The 12,710-nt window shown below is 60.8% G+C and overlaps 2 non-coding genes and 1 pseudogene across 2 annotated transcripts in view; all 3 read left to right on the top strand.

Annotated features, from left to right (window-relative positions):
- The first annotated feature begins 7,335 nt into the window (after positions 1 to 7,335).
- Positions 7,336 to 9,704, top strand: LOC145275115 (small subunit ribosomal RNA; annotated as a pseudogene).
- Positions 9,705 to 10,101: 397 nt separating this feature from the next.
- On the top strand, positions 10,102 to 10,259 carry LOC145275113 (5.8S ribosomal RNA). The gene has a single exon (XR_013867053.1). It is a non-coding gene; the product is annotated as a 5.8S ribosomal RNA (ribosomal RNA).
- A 590-nt stretch (positions 10,260 to 10,849) lies between these two features.
- Positions 10,850 to 12,710, top strand: part of LOC145275112 (large subunit ribosomal RNA) — a 5,717-nt gene continuing 3,856 nt past the window's right edge. The window contains exon 1 of the ribosomal RNA XR_013867052.1: positions 10,850 to 12,710. This exon is cut by the window's right edge and continues 3,856 nt beyond it. This is a non-coding gene — a ribosomal RNA (large subunit ribosomal RNA).

Genomic DNA, 12,710 nt, shown 5'->3' with positions numbered 1-12,710 from the left:
AAATTGATTTTAGCAGGGCTGCTGAGTTAGCTTATAGGAGCGAGCTAAAGTAAGAAAGAAACACGCCGAAACACACCGACCGGCACCCCCGACGACGACGACGACGACGACGACGACGACCACGGGTAAACGGCGGGACTAACTGTGACTCTCTTAAGGTGTGAGGAGGCTTTGCCTCTTAAGCAAGTTTGACTGACGCCTACCGACACCGGTCAGGTCGGCGAGGCTCCCGGCGGCCCCGAGCGGGACCACAGGTTGCGGAAGGCGTCCAAGTGAGCGGCGGCGAGAGGCGGAGGCCCCCGGGGTCGACTCCGCGGCCCCCGGGTCGGTGTGCGGGCCTCCAGAGCTCGATAAAGTAGTGGTGTCGCTAGCGGTCGAGAAGGCACTTTTCGACGCCTACTGCCACCCCCACATGGCGGTAGGCGCAAAACTGGAAAATCGCCGACCAGAAATGTCGCTTCGTATAATCGACGTTTTTTTTGACCACCATTTTCAGGTGTCGGAGGTGGGTCTGGACGAATACCAACACATTTCTGGGGTTTCACAACCGCCCGGCTTCTCCGACATATGTTGGAAAGGAGTAGCGATCGAGCGACGGGGGCTGTCGGTAGGCGGCCGCGGGTTGCATGTGTGCCCGGGACAGCACCCCCATCCAACTAAGGGGTGTCCCCCGGGGGCCAGGGGGACCTCGTCCAGGTCGGCCGGGCGCTTCCAGACGCCTACCGACACCGGTCAGGTCGGCGAGGCTCCCGGCGGCCCCGAGCGGGACCACAGGTTGCGGAAGGCGTCCAAGTGAGCGGCGGCGAGAGGCGGAGGCCCCCGGGGTCGACTCCGCGGCCCCCGGGTCGGTGTGCGGGCCTCCAGAGCTCGATAAAGTAGTGGTGTCGCTAGCGGTCGAGAAGGCACTTTTCGACGCCTACTGCCACCCCCACATGGCGGTAGGCGCAAAACTGGAAAATCGCCGACCAGAAATGTCGCTTCGTATAATCGACGTTTTTTTTGACCACCATTTTCAGGTGTCGGAGGTGGGTCTGGACGAATACCAACACCATTTCTGGGGTTTCACAACCGCCCGGCTTCTCCGACATATGTTGGAAAGGAGTAGCGATCGAGCGACGGGGGCTGTCGGTAGGCGGCCGCGGGTTGCATGTGTGCCCGGGACAGCACCCCCATCCAACTAAGGGGTGTCCCCCGGGGCCAGGGGGACCTCGTCCAGGTCGGCCGGGCGCTTCCAGACGCCTACCGACACCGGTCAGGTCGGCGAGGCTCCCGGCGGCCCCGAGCGGGACCACAGGTTGCGGAAGGCGTCCAAGTGAGCGGCGGCGAGAGGCGGAGGCCCCCGGGGTCGACTCCGCGGCCCCCGGGTCGGTGTGCGGGCCTCCAGAGCTCGATAAAGTAGTGGTGTCGCTAGCGGTCGAGAAGGCACTTTTCGACGCCTACTGCCACCCCCACATGGCGGTAGGCGCAAAACTGGAAAATCGCCGACCAGAAATGTCGCTTCGTATAATCGACGTTTTTTTGACCACCATTTTCAGGTGTCGGAGGTGGGTCTGGACGAATACCAACACCATTTCTGGGGTTTCACAACCGCCCGGCTTCTCCGACATATGTTGGAAAGGAGTAGCGATCGAGCGACGGGGGCTGTCGGTAGGCGGCCGCGGGTTGCATGTGTGCCCGGGACAGCACCCCCATCCAACTAAGGGGTGTCCCCCGGGGGCCAGGGGGACCTCGTCCAGGTCGGCCGGGCGCTTCCAGACGCCTACCGACACCGGTCAGGTCGGCGAGGCTCCCGGCGGCCCCGAGCGGGACCACAGGTTGCGGAAGGCGTCCAAGTGAGCGGCGGCGAGAGGCGGAGGCCCCCGGGGTCGACTCCGCGGCCCCCGGGTCGGTGTGCGGGCCTCCAGAGCTCGATAAAGTAGTGGTGTCGCTAGCGGTCGAGAAGGCACTTTTCGACGCCTACTGCCACCCCCACATGGCGGTAGGCGCAAAACTGGAAAATCGCCGACCAGAAATGTCGCTTCGTATAATCGACGTTTTTTTTGACCACCATTTTCAGGTGTCGGAGGTGGGTCTGGACGAATACCAACACCATTTCTGGGGTTTCACAACCGCCCGGCTTCTCCGACATATGTTGGAAAGGAGTAGCGATCGAGCGACGGGGGCTGTCGGTAGGCGGCCGCGGGTTGCATGTGTGCCCGGGACAGCACCCCCATCCAACTAAGGGGTGTCCCCCGGGGGCCAGGGGGACCTCGTCCAGGTCGGCCGGGCGCTTCCAGACGCCTACCGACACCGGTCAGGTCGGCGAGGCTCCCGGCGGCCCCGAGCGGGACCACAGGTTGCGGAAGGCGTCCAAGTGAGCGGCGGCGAGAGGCGGAGGCCCCCGGGGTCGACTCCGCGGCCCCCGGGTCGGTGTGCGGGCCTCCAGAGCTCGATAAAGTAGTGGTGTCGCTAGCGGTCGAGAAGGCACTTTTCGACGCCTACTGCCACCCCCACATGGCGGTAGGCGCAAAACTGGAAAATCGCCGACCAGAAATGTCGCTTCGTATAATCGACGTTTTTTTTGACCACCATTTTCAGGTGTCGGAGGTGGGTCTGGACGAATACCAACACCATTTCTGGGGTTTCACAACCGCCCGGCTTCTCCGACATATGTTGGAAAGGAGTAGCGATCGAGCGACGGGGGCTGTCGGTAGGCGGCCGCGGGTTGCATGTGTGCCCGGGACAGCACCCCCATCCAACTAAGGGGTGTCCCCCGGGGGCCAGGGGGACCTCGTCCAGGTCGGCCGGGCGCTTCCAGACGCCTACCGACACCGGTCAGGTCGGCGAGGCTCCCGGCGGCCCCGAGCGGGACCACAGGTTGCGGAAGGCGTCCAAGTGAGCGGCGGCGAGAGGCGGAGGCCCCCGGGGTCGACTCCGCGGCCCCCGGGTCGGTGTGCGGGCCTCCAGAGCTCGATAAAGTAGTGGTGTCGCTAGCGGTCGAGAAGGCACTTTTCGACGCCTACTGCCACCCCCACATGGCGGTAGGCGCAAAACTGGAAAATCGCCGACCAGAAATGTCGCTTTCGTATAATCGACGTTTTTTTTGACCACCATTTTCAGGTGTCGGAGGTGGGTCTGGACGAATACCAACACCATTTCTGGGGTTTCACAACCGCCCGGCTTCTCCGACATATGTTGGAAAGGAGTAGCGATCGAGCGACGGGGGCTGTCGGTAGGCGGCCGCGGGTTGCATGTGTGCCCGGGACAGCACCCCCATCCAACTAAGGGGTGTCCCCCGGGGGCCAGGGGGACCTCGTCCAGGTCGGCCGGGCGCTTCCAGACGCCTACCGACACCGGTCAGGTCGGCGAGGCTCCCGGCGGCCCCGAGCGGGACCACAGGTTGCGGAAGGCGTCCAAGTGAGCGGCGGCGAGAGGCGGAGGCCCCCGGGGTCGACTCCGCGGCCCCCGGGTCGGTGTGCGGGCCTCCAGAGCTCGATAAAGTAGTGGTGTCGCTAGCGGTCGAGAAGGCACTTTTCGACGCCTACTGCCACCCCCACATGGCGGTAGGCGCAAAACTGGAAAATCGCCGACCAGAAATGTCGCTTCGTATAATCGACGTTTTTTTTGACCACCATTTTCAGGTGTCGGAGGTGGGTCTGGACGAATACCAACACCATTTCTGGGGTTTCACAACCGCCCGGCTTCTCCGACATATGTTGGAAAGGAGTAGCGATCGAGCGACGGGGGCTGTCGGTAGGCGGCCGCGGGTTGCATGTGTGCCCGGGACAGCACCCCCATCCAACTAAGGGGTGTCCCCCGGGGGCCAGGGGGACCTCGTCCAGGTCGGCCGGGCGCTTCCAGACGCCTACCGACACCGGTCAGGTCGGCGAGGCTCCCGGCGGCCCCGAGCGGGACCACAGGTTGCGGAAGGCGTCCAAGTGAGCGGCGGCGAGAGGCGGAGGCCCCCGGGGTCGACTCCGCGGCCCCCGGGTCGGTGTGCGGGCCTCCAGAGCTCGATAAAGTAGTGTGTCGCTAGCGGTCGAGAAGGCACTTTTCGACGCCTACTGCCACCCCCACATGGCGGTAGGCGCAAAACTGGAAAATCGCCGACCAGAAATGTCGCTTCGTATAATCGACGTTTTTTTGACCACCATTTTCAGGTGTCGGAGGTGGGTCTGGACGAATACCAACACCATTTCTGGGGTTTCACAACCGCCCGGCTTCTCCGACATATGTTGGAAAGGAAGTAGCGATCGAGCGACGGGGGCTGTCGGTAGGCGGCCGCGGGTTGCATGTGTGCCCGGGACAGCACCCCCATCCAACTAAGGGGTGTCCCCCGGGGGCCAGGGGGACCTCGTCCAGGTCGGCCGGGCGCTTCCAGACGCCTACCGACACCGGTCAGGTCGGCGAGGCTCCCGGCGGCCCCGAGCGGGACCACAGGTTGCGGAAGGCGTCCAAGTGAGCGGCGGCGAGAGGCGGAGGCCCCCGGGGTCGACTCCGCGGCCCCCGGGTCGGTGTGCGGGCCTCCAGAGCTCGATAAAGTAGTGGTGTCGCTAGCGGTCGAGAAGGCACTTTTCGACGCCTACTGCCACCCCCACATGGCGGTAGGTGTAAAATCGGAATAGACCGGACCAGGAATGTCGAGGGGGAAAAAAATGACAAAGTCCTGGTGTGCCTAGCCTACGAGAAGGCACTTTGCGACGCCTACCGACATCCCCATGTGGGCAGTAGGCGTAAAACTGGAAAATCGCCGACCAGAAATGTCGCTTCGTATAATCGACGTTTTTTTTGACCACCATTTTCAGGTGTCGGAGGTGGGTCTGGACAAATACCAACACCATTTCTGGGGTTTTCCAGTTTGAAAGTTTTATAAAACATGTTCGGTAGGAAGCACACTTTGGTGTGTCGGTTCGTCGGAGCAGCGACTCTTTGCCTCGTGGTGGTCCGGAACGTCTCTACGGGCTTGTCGCAAAGGCGTCAGAAAGTGGCATCTCCGCCGCCTAGGGCTGTCACCGTTATCGCTGTCGCCCCGCGCTCCAACTTGTTTTGATCCGCCGCCTTCGTTCCTGCCAACCGTGCGCCCGCTCATCGTCGTTAGGTTATAATACGTGGTACGTGTGGTGTGCTTCTCCGTGGACCTAGGGCTGCTCGACGTGTCGAACGATATGTTGGAACAACTAACGGCTCCTTTTCCTGGTTCCATAGTCGTCGTGGTACCCGCGTCGTCAGCCATATCTATGTCCACCATGTTTAGCCGATACGTTTGCTGCAGCTTCTGCTTCCGCCTCAGCGTTCGCCGCTCTCAGCCGCCGCTGTTGTTGCTGCCGTTCTGCCATTCAACCACTACCTGCGAATCTTTCGATGATCGGCCGAACGACCCATCGCTGTGCGACCGATAAATCCTCCGGATTAGGGAGAAACGCCGCCGCTCTCTGCCGCCGTCGAACGGAAAAACGTACATTGTAACGAACGAACGAACGAACGAACGAATTAACGAACGAGCGAACAAACAAACAAAAATAGCCGCGGGGGATGCACTATGTAGATCCTGATCCCCTTGTAACCATACGTACGTTGTTCGATGCTCTCCCGTCCTGGAAGTCGCCGCAGCAAACAGGAGGATGAGCAGCAGCAGGCGCCGCCGCCGTAACCGCCGCCTGCCTGCCGCCTCCTACTCCTGTCAGCGTCCGATCTCACAGCCGTGTGAACGTTCGCTGACACCCGATTTCTTTCCGTCTGGCAAAACCTTGGACGTCCCGCTCGCGGTACACGTGCTGCAGCGACTTCTCGTCCGACAACGCATAAGCGTCGACGTCTGCCGCCGCATCTTCTGATACGTGGACGGTGATAGCGCTAGTCCCTTCTTGCGCCACCTCCACCTTTGTTAGCGCCAAAGAAGATCGATCGAGCAGTCGTGGTCGCAGTCGATTAACCCGTTTTCACCGTCCGCAGTTCCCAAGCCGCCGATCAAGTCGTTGCTCTTCTTGTTCGTTCTTCCCATACCGTCGATTTGCACGGCTGCCGGATGAGCCATCCTCTGTCCGGCGAAGCGCTCACGTCAGTGATCGATACTTGCACCGACAGTCCTCCCGCTCGCGACTCGGTGCTCGAATCGGACTCGTTCGTTTTTATCTCGATGCGATTGTGAAAAGGGGGACCGGTCGTCAATGTCGTGTGTGTCGACGATGTTGTTCGCCCGGTCCGCCGCGTTGTTGTCGTTTTTTTTTTTTTTTTTTTTTTTCCCCTAACGTTCGCCGTCGCACGGACGAAAGGGTGAGAAAAAAAAAAAGCTCGAAAAAGCCGCCCAAAAAAATCGGACCGAGGAGCCGCTTGCGAGAACGCGCCATGTGCACGTTGTCTCTCCTCGGTTTTCCGAGCACGAACACGACGCCGGTCGGTCGGTCGGTCGACGAAGGCGACGACGAAGGTGACGGGAAAATTTACGCCGCCGCTGCCCTGGTCCAGCTCCTCCCCGATGACGGCTGTGATGTTGACGTTGACGTTGGCGACGACGACGACGACGACGGAGACGACGACGACGACGAGACGGCATCGATGGCGACCACGATGACGACGACCTCGACGAGTTCAGTCTGCACCTTGACCTCCGATGTCCGTGTGCACTGCCGTCGTGCTGTTTGTCGTTTGTCGTATGTATCGCTGTCAAGGGTGCCGTTGTCGTTGTTGTTGTCGACGTTGTTGCTTGCTCTCTCGTCTCGGTCGGTTGGTACGTTGATGACGACGACGACGACGAAGACGACGACGACGACGACGAGACGGCATCGATGGCGACCACGATGACGACGACCTCGACGATTCCAGTCTGCACCTTGACCTCCGATGTCCCGTGTGCACTGCCGTCGTGCTGTTTGTCGTTTGTCGTATGTATCGCTGTCAAGGGTGCCGTTGTCGATGTTGTTGTTGTCGACGCTGTCGTCTGTTCTCTCTTCTCGGCCGGCTGTGACGTGGACGTTGACGACGACGACGACGAGACGGAATCGATGGCGACCACGATGACGACGACCTCGGCGAGTTCAGTCTGCACCTTGACCCTCGATGTCCGTGTGCACTGCCGTCGTGCTGCTTGTCGTTTGTCGTATGTATCGCTGTCAAGGGTGCCGTTGTCGTTGTTGTTGTCGACGTTGGTCGCTTTCGTTCTTTGAGTCTCGGTCTCGGTCCAAGTCAGGGGAGAAACAAAAAAGAGGCCATCAGCGCGGGCAGCGCGCTTCTACTGACGGCGAACCCTCCTCGAAAAACAAATAAACACGTGCCCGTCGTTGTAGTTGTCTGTCTTATGTCGGTCGGTCGGTCGGTCGGTCTGTCGTTCTGTCGAAACAAAGTCCCAAATTCCAACGATACCTGGTTGATCCTGCCAGTAGTCATATGCTTGTCTCAAAGCTTAAGCCATGCAAGTGTAAGTTCACGCCACGCATTAGAACGGGCGAAACCGCGAATGGCTCAGGAACCGGACCTAATCCTCGGGACCGTATTCCTCCTCGGAGGCGATGGATAACTGTGGCAATTCTAGAGCTAATACATGTGACACAGGCCGCGATCGGTCGGCGCGCCGTCGTCGCCACGCCTCGCGCGCTGGCACCCGCGTCGGCCGTTCCGGGTCGCGGCGCTACATATTAGACTGAGACCGATGCGCGTCATTCCGTCCTCCCGTCGTCGGCGTTCCCGCTCGCGGGTCCGTTCGGTGGCGGGGCTCATAGGGCGGGCGCGCTCCGCTTTGGTGACTCTGGATAACTCACTGGTCGATCGCACGAGCTTTCACGCCCGGCGACGGGTCTCTCGAGGGTCCGCCCTATCAACTGTCGACGGTCGGTTAAGTGCCTACCGTGGTTACTACGGGTAACGGGGAATCGGGGTTCGATTCCGGAGAGGGAGCATGCGAAACGGCTACCACATCCAAGGAAGGCAGCAGGCGCGCAAATTACCCACTCCCGGCACGGGGAGGTAGTGACGAAAAATAACGACGCGGGACTCTGTCGAGGCCCCGCGATCGGAATGAGTACACTTCAAATCCGTTAACGAGACCAACCGGAGGGCAAGTCTGGTGCCAGCAGCCGCGGTAATTCCAGCTCCGGTAGCGTATATTAAAGTTGTTGCGGTTAAAAAGCTCGTAGTCCGAACTCGGGTTCGTGGTCGCGCAAGCGGCCCCGGGGCGGCGGCGCCATCGTCCGTCGTTGACTTTGGTCGTCCGTTCGCATTCCGGCCCTTTCCGCCGGTGTCAACCGCTAGCATACCCGCCACGCGGTCCTGCCGGCGAGGTGGACGAGGAGGTCGTGATCGGATCCGGGAAAAAAAACAAGTGGTCGTCGGTTCGGTTCCGGGAGTAGTCTAACGGGGGGTGCTACGTGTGTGTGTTTGGGTGCGTTCATTCGCATCCCCGCACTCTGACCCCCGCGCTTCTCTCCCTCTCCCTTTCCGCGCGTTCCTCTTTTTTTTTGAACCCCCCGGTCCGCTCCGAGTCCCTGCTTCGTGTCTTGTCTGCGCGCGTGTTGCGGTCGGCGGTTTCTCCTCCAAGGGTGCTCTTAACCGAGTGTCCCGCGGCGGCCGGTACGTTCACTTTGAAAAAATTAGAGTGCTCAGAGCGGGCTGTTCAAGCTTGCATACGATAAGCATGGAATGATGGAAGAGGGCCTCGTCTACGTCTGTCGGTCTCCGTCTACGGCGAGGCAATGATCGAAGGGAGCGGTCGGGGCCACTCGTATTGCGACGTTAGAGGTGAAATTCTTGGATCGTCGCAAGACGAACTGCAGCGATGGCGTGTGGCAAGCACGTTTTCCTCGATCAAGAGCGAAAGTCGGAGGTTCGAAGACGATCAGATACCGTCGTAGTTCCGACCGTAAACGATGCCGACCGGCGATCCGCCGCGTTCGCTTCCATGACCCGGCGGGTAGCCTGCGGGAAACCAGAGTTCGGTTCCGGGGGGAGTATGGTTGCAAAGCTGAAACTTAAAGGAATTGACGGAAGGGCACCACCAGGAGTGGAGCCTGCGGCTTAATTTGACTCAACACGGAAAAACTCACCCGGTCCGGACACCGGTAGGATTGACAGATCGATAGCTCTTTCTCGATTCGGTGGGTGGTGGTGCATGGCCGTTCTTAGTTGGTGGAGCGATCCGTCTGGTTGATTCCGATAACGAACGAGACTCCGGCCTGCTAACTAGTGCGCCGATGTCAGTGATTTTTACGGCGGGCTCGGCGTCCCTCCGTGGCGCTCGGGTCCGGGTCGGTTTTCTCACGCACTTCTTAGAGGGACGGGTGGCAGAAAGCCACACGAGGCGGAGCGATAACAGGTCTGTGATGCCCTTAGATGTCCGGGGCCGCACGCGCGCTACACTGGAGGTATCAGCGGGGACTTCGCCCCGGCCCGAGAGGGTTGGGAAACCTCTGAACCACCTCCCGTGATAGGGATCGGGGCCTGTAACCAACCCCCGTGAACGAGGAATTCCCGGTAGGCGCGGGTCAACAGCCCGCGTCGATCACGTCCCTGCCCTTTGTACACACCGCCCGTCGCTACTACCGATCGAACGGTCCGGTGAGGTCCTCGGATCTGGCCGACGACGCCGCCGGGCAGTGCGCGACGTGTCCGTCACGACACTCGTGCAATCTACGCCTCGGCGTTCGATGCCTGGAGAAGACGACCGAACCCGATCGTTTAGAGGAAGTAAAAGTCGTAACAAGGTTTCCGTAGGTGAACCTGCGGAAGGATCATTACCGTTTTCCCGTTCGAGACTGGTTTGTTGTTTTCCGGCCTACCTCCTCTGTCTGTCGGCGTCAACGCCTCGAATGCGCGCAAACAAACCTATAAAAGGCGGAGCGAGAGATAGATTTGTGGTGACGCGGAGGTTTTTAAAGCCCCAGCTCTTCTTGCTTGCTTCCGCGTCTTACCACCTGTTTGTTTTTTCGCCCACCGCAAGTGATGGCCGCTTCTTCTTTGCCTTGTCGCCGCTTTATCGTTTTTTTTGTTTTTTTGCAGCCGCTGTGCCACCGCCGCTAGCTAAAAAAACAAACTACTCGCGACATTGCAATGCCGTCACGCCTCCTCGCACAGACTCCTCGCACACTACTAAATCTATATAAACAAAAACTAATATAAAAAAACCAAGTGCTGAACCCTGGACGGGGGATCACTCGGCTCGTCCGTCGATGAAGAGCGCGGCCAGCCGCGATAACTGATGCGAATTGCAGGACTCAGTGAACATCGACACCTCGAACGCACATTGCGGCCCCGAGATCCCTTGTCTCGGGGCCACGTCCGGTCGAGAGGCGGAACGTTACATGTCTTTCTCCCGTTAACGAAACGACATCTTGCCGTCCCCGTGCCCGCCCGGTCCTCGGCACGGTGGTAACCGGGACGTCGCAGGAGCGAGTGACGAGGGGGAAGAAAAATAAAAAAAGAATTGACTCCTTTCAATGTCTTTTTTTTTTTTAAAACCCTCTCCGGCCTCCTCCTTCGTCTCCCGCTGGCAGACCGCGGAGTCTTTTCCCTTTTCGACCGCGTGTGAAACACTGTGGAGGAGGAGCAGGAGGAGTCTGTCCGAAAGCAGCCGAAGGGAGACCAAAAAAAAAGTACCGACCTAACCGACTGCCGACGTAAGCGCCGCCTGCTCGTCTCGCTCTCTGCCTCATGAAGGTGTCTCTCAGCGACGCCTCGAGCAGCGCGACGAGCACGGCCGTCGCACCGTAAAAAGGTGCCGCGTCGTAGGCAACGCAACGTCGGATGGGGAGGACCACGCTTTTTTTTAATTGTTGCTTCTTCATTTTCGGTCGGACGGGCGCTATATCGGCCAGCCGTCGTCACACGGAGGGTACCGATCGAGATTCCTCTCCTCCAAACACCACACTCTACTAAAAACCGCCGCCCTCGGCTCGGGACGAGACGACCCGCTGAAACTTAAGCATATCGCTAAGCGGAGGAAAAGAAACCAACCGGGATTCCCTTAGTAACGGCGAGTGAACCGGAGAAGCCCAACGCCGAATCCCGTCGCAAGTTAAAGGCTTCGGGACGTGTGGCGCATGGGTCGAAGGCAGCCGTTCGTTTTCGTCTCGCATAGTTCGGAGTTCCCTCGATCGGGGCCGCCCGCGGCGGGTGCCAGGCCCATTCGGTGCGGACGGCGAGCGACGGCCTTCGATCCGAGAGTCGGGTTGCTTGGGAACGCAGCCCAAATCGGGTGGTAAGCTCCATCCAAGGCTAAATACGGGACGAGTCCGATAGTCGACAAGTACCGTGAGGGAAAGTTGAAAAGAACTTTGGAGAGAGAGTTCAAGAGAACGTGAAACCGCCCAGGGGTAAACGGGTGGGACCGCTCACCGCGATCGCGGGGGACTCAGTCCGGTGCTGCCTAGGCTCGAGCCCAAACTTCGATGTGTGTTCTTGAAAGAGAGGCCGTCGCGGCACAGGTCGTCGTTCGTCGTGTCCGCGGGGGACTCGTTCCCCGCGGTTCCAGCTTTTGTGCCCGCGTCGCCGACGAAGGAGACGGGCCGCGTGGATAGCGGGAAGGGAAACGTGGTGACGACCGCGGCGTCGGTAGGTGGCTGCGTCGGTTGGCTGCGACGGAGGGGACTCGTCCTCTCGATCGCTGCTGCCGCCGGGCCCTAACCCGCCGCATCCGTCGCCGCCGCTTCTTCTTTCCTCCTGCTCCCTCCGCGCGCGACTCCGCTGCACCCGTCCCCTTCATCATCGCTCGGCGTAATCATGGCGCGGGCGCTTCGGCGCGACCTCCGCGCGGCCGGCACCGGACGCACTTCCCCTCCGGTCCGTCGTCGCGACCCGTTCCCGGCGTGCAGGTCGAACACGCGGGTTTTTTTCCGTAGGCGGCAGGCGTTTTCATCACCCTGAAAACCCCCGTCTTCCCACCTTGTGAAGTCGGGGGCCACCGGCCGTCGGGCCCGCGAACGTAACTGCCCCTTTCTGCGGGAACGGAGGAAATCTGACACGATCCGTTACACGTGGCGAGCCGGTCCGTTTTGATCCCGCCGGAAGTCGCGTGCGGGCGACGCACTCTGTGTGTCGCTCCTTAGGCGCCCCACCGTCTCGGGCGCGTGCGCGATGAGAGGCGGGATAGGACTGGCGCGGCCTCGCCGTCACGCACCTCGCCGACGTTTCGGGTTCTTGTCGGGGGCAACCCCGCCCGCGCCCGTTTCCGTTTCCGGAGAGGTCGCTCGGCGACGCTTTTTTACTCGAGCCGCCCGCCACCCGGGTCAGCGACGTGCATCGGCAACCACCCGACCCGTCTTGAAACACGGACCGAGGAGTCCTGGCCGTTCGCGAGTCGTAGGGGCCACCTCTGACTAACCCCGAAGGCGAAGCGAAAGCGAGAGAGCGTGTAGGAGGGCGTCGATCGGGAGAGGTGTCGTGGCAAAGTCGTCCGGGGGTCGTCGGGGGGTGTCGTCGGTCTCGTGCCGTCGTCTTCTCCTCGCCTCACCCGCCTCCGAGCCGTGCCCGATCCCGCCGGCGCGGCGTTTTCGGCCTTCCGCCGTCGCTGCTGCGGTGCCCGCAACTTTTTCCTTTTTTCTCTCTTCCCGAGAGAGATAGGAGAGGGAAGGCTCGTGGCTGACGTGCGGTTGTTTTCCCTCCTCCCCGAGAGGGACCGGCGCATCATCCAAAAAGGGGAATTGCGGGCGCCAGCTTCCATATCCTCCTTCCGCCCATCGGTGAGATCCCGCGGCTTGAACTAGTCCTATTTTGTCGTCGAGTTTAGGCGCTGCGCGCGGCGCATC

Source organism: Euprymna scolopes, unplaced genomic scaffold (assembly GCF_053919585.1).
Source record: "Euprymna scolopes isolate OS-2025 unplaced genomic scaffold, ASM5391958v1 sca597, whole genome shotgun sequence".
Taxonomy (NCBI): domain Eukaryota; kingdom Metazoa; phylum Mollusca; class Cephalopoda; order Sepiida; family Sepiolidae; genus Euprymna; species Euprymna scolopes.
This window is presented reverse-complemented; position numbering and strand designations above follow the sequence as displayed.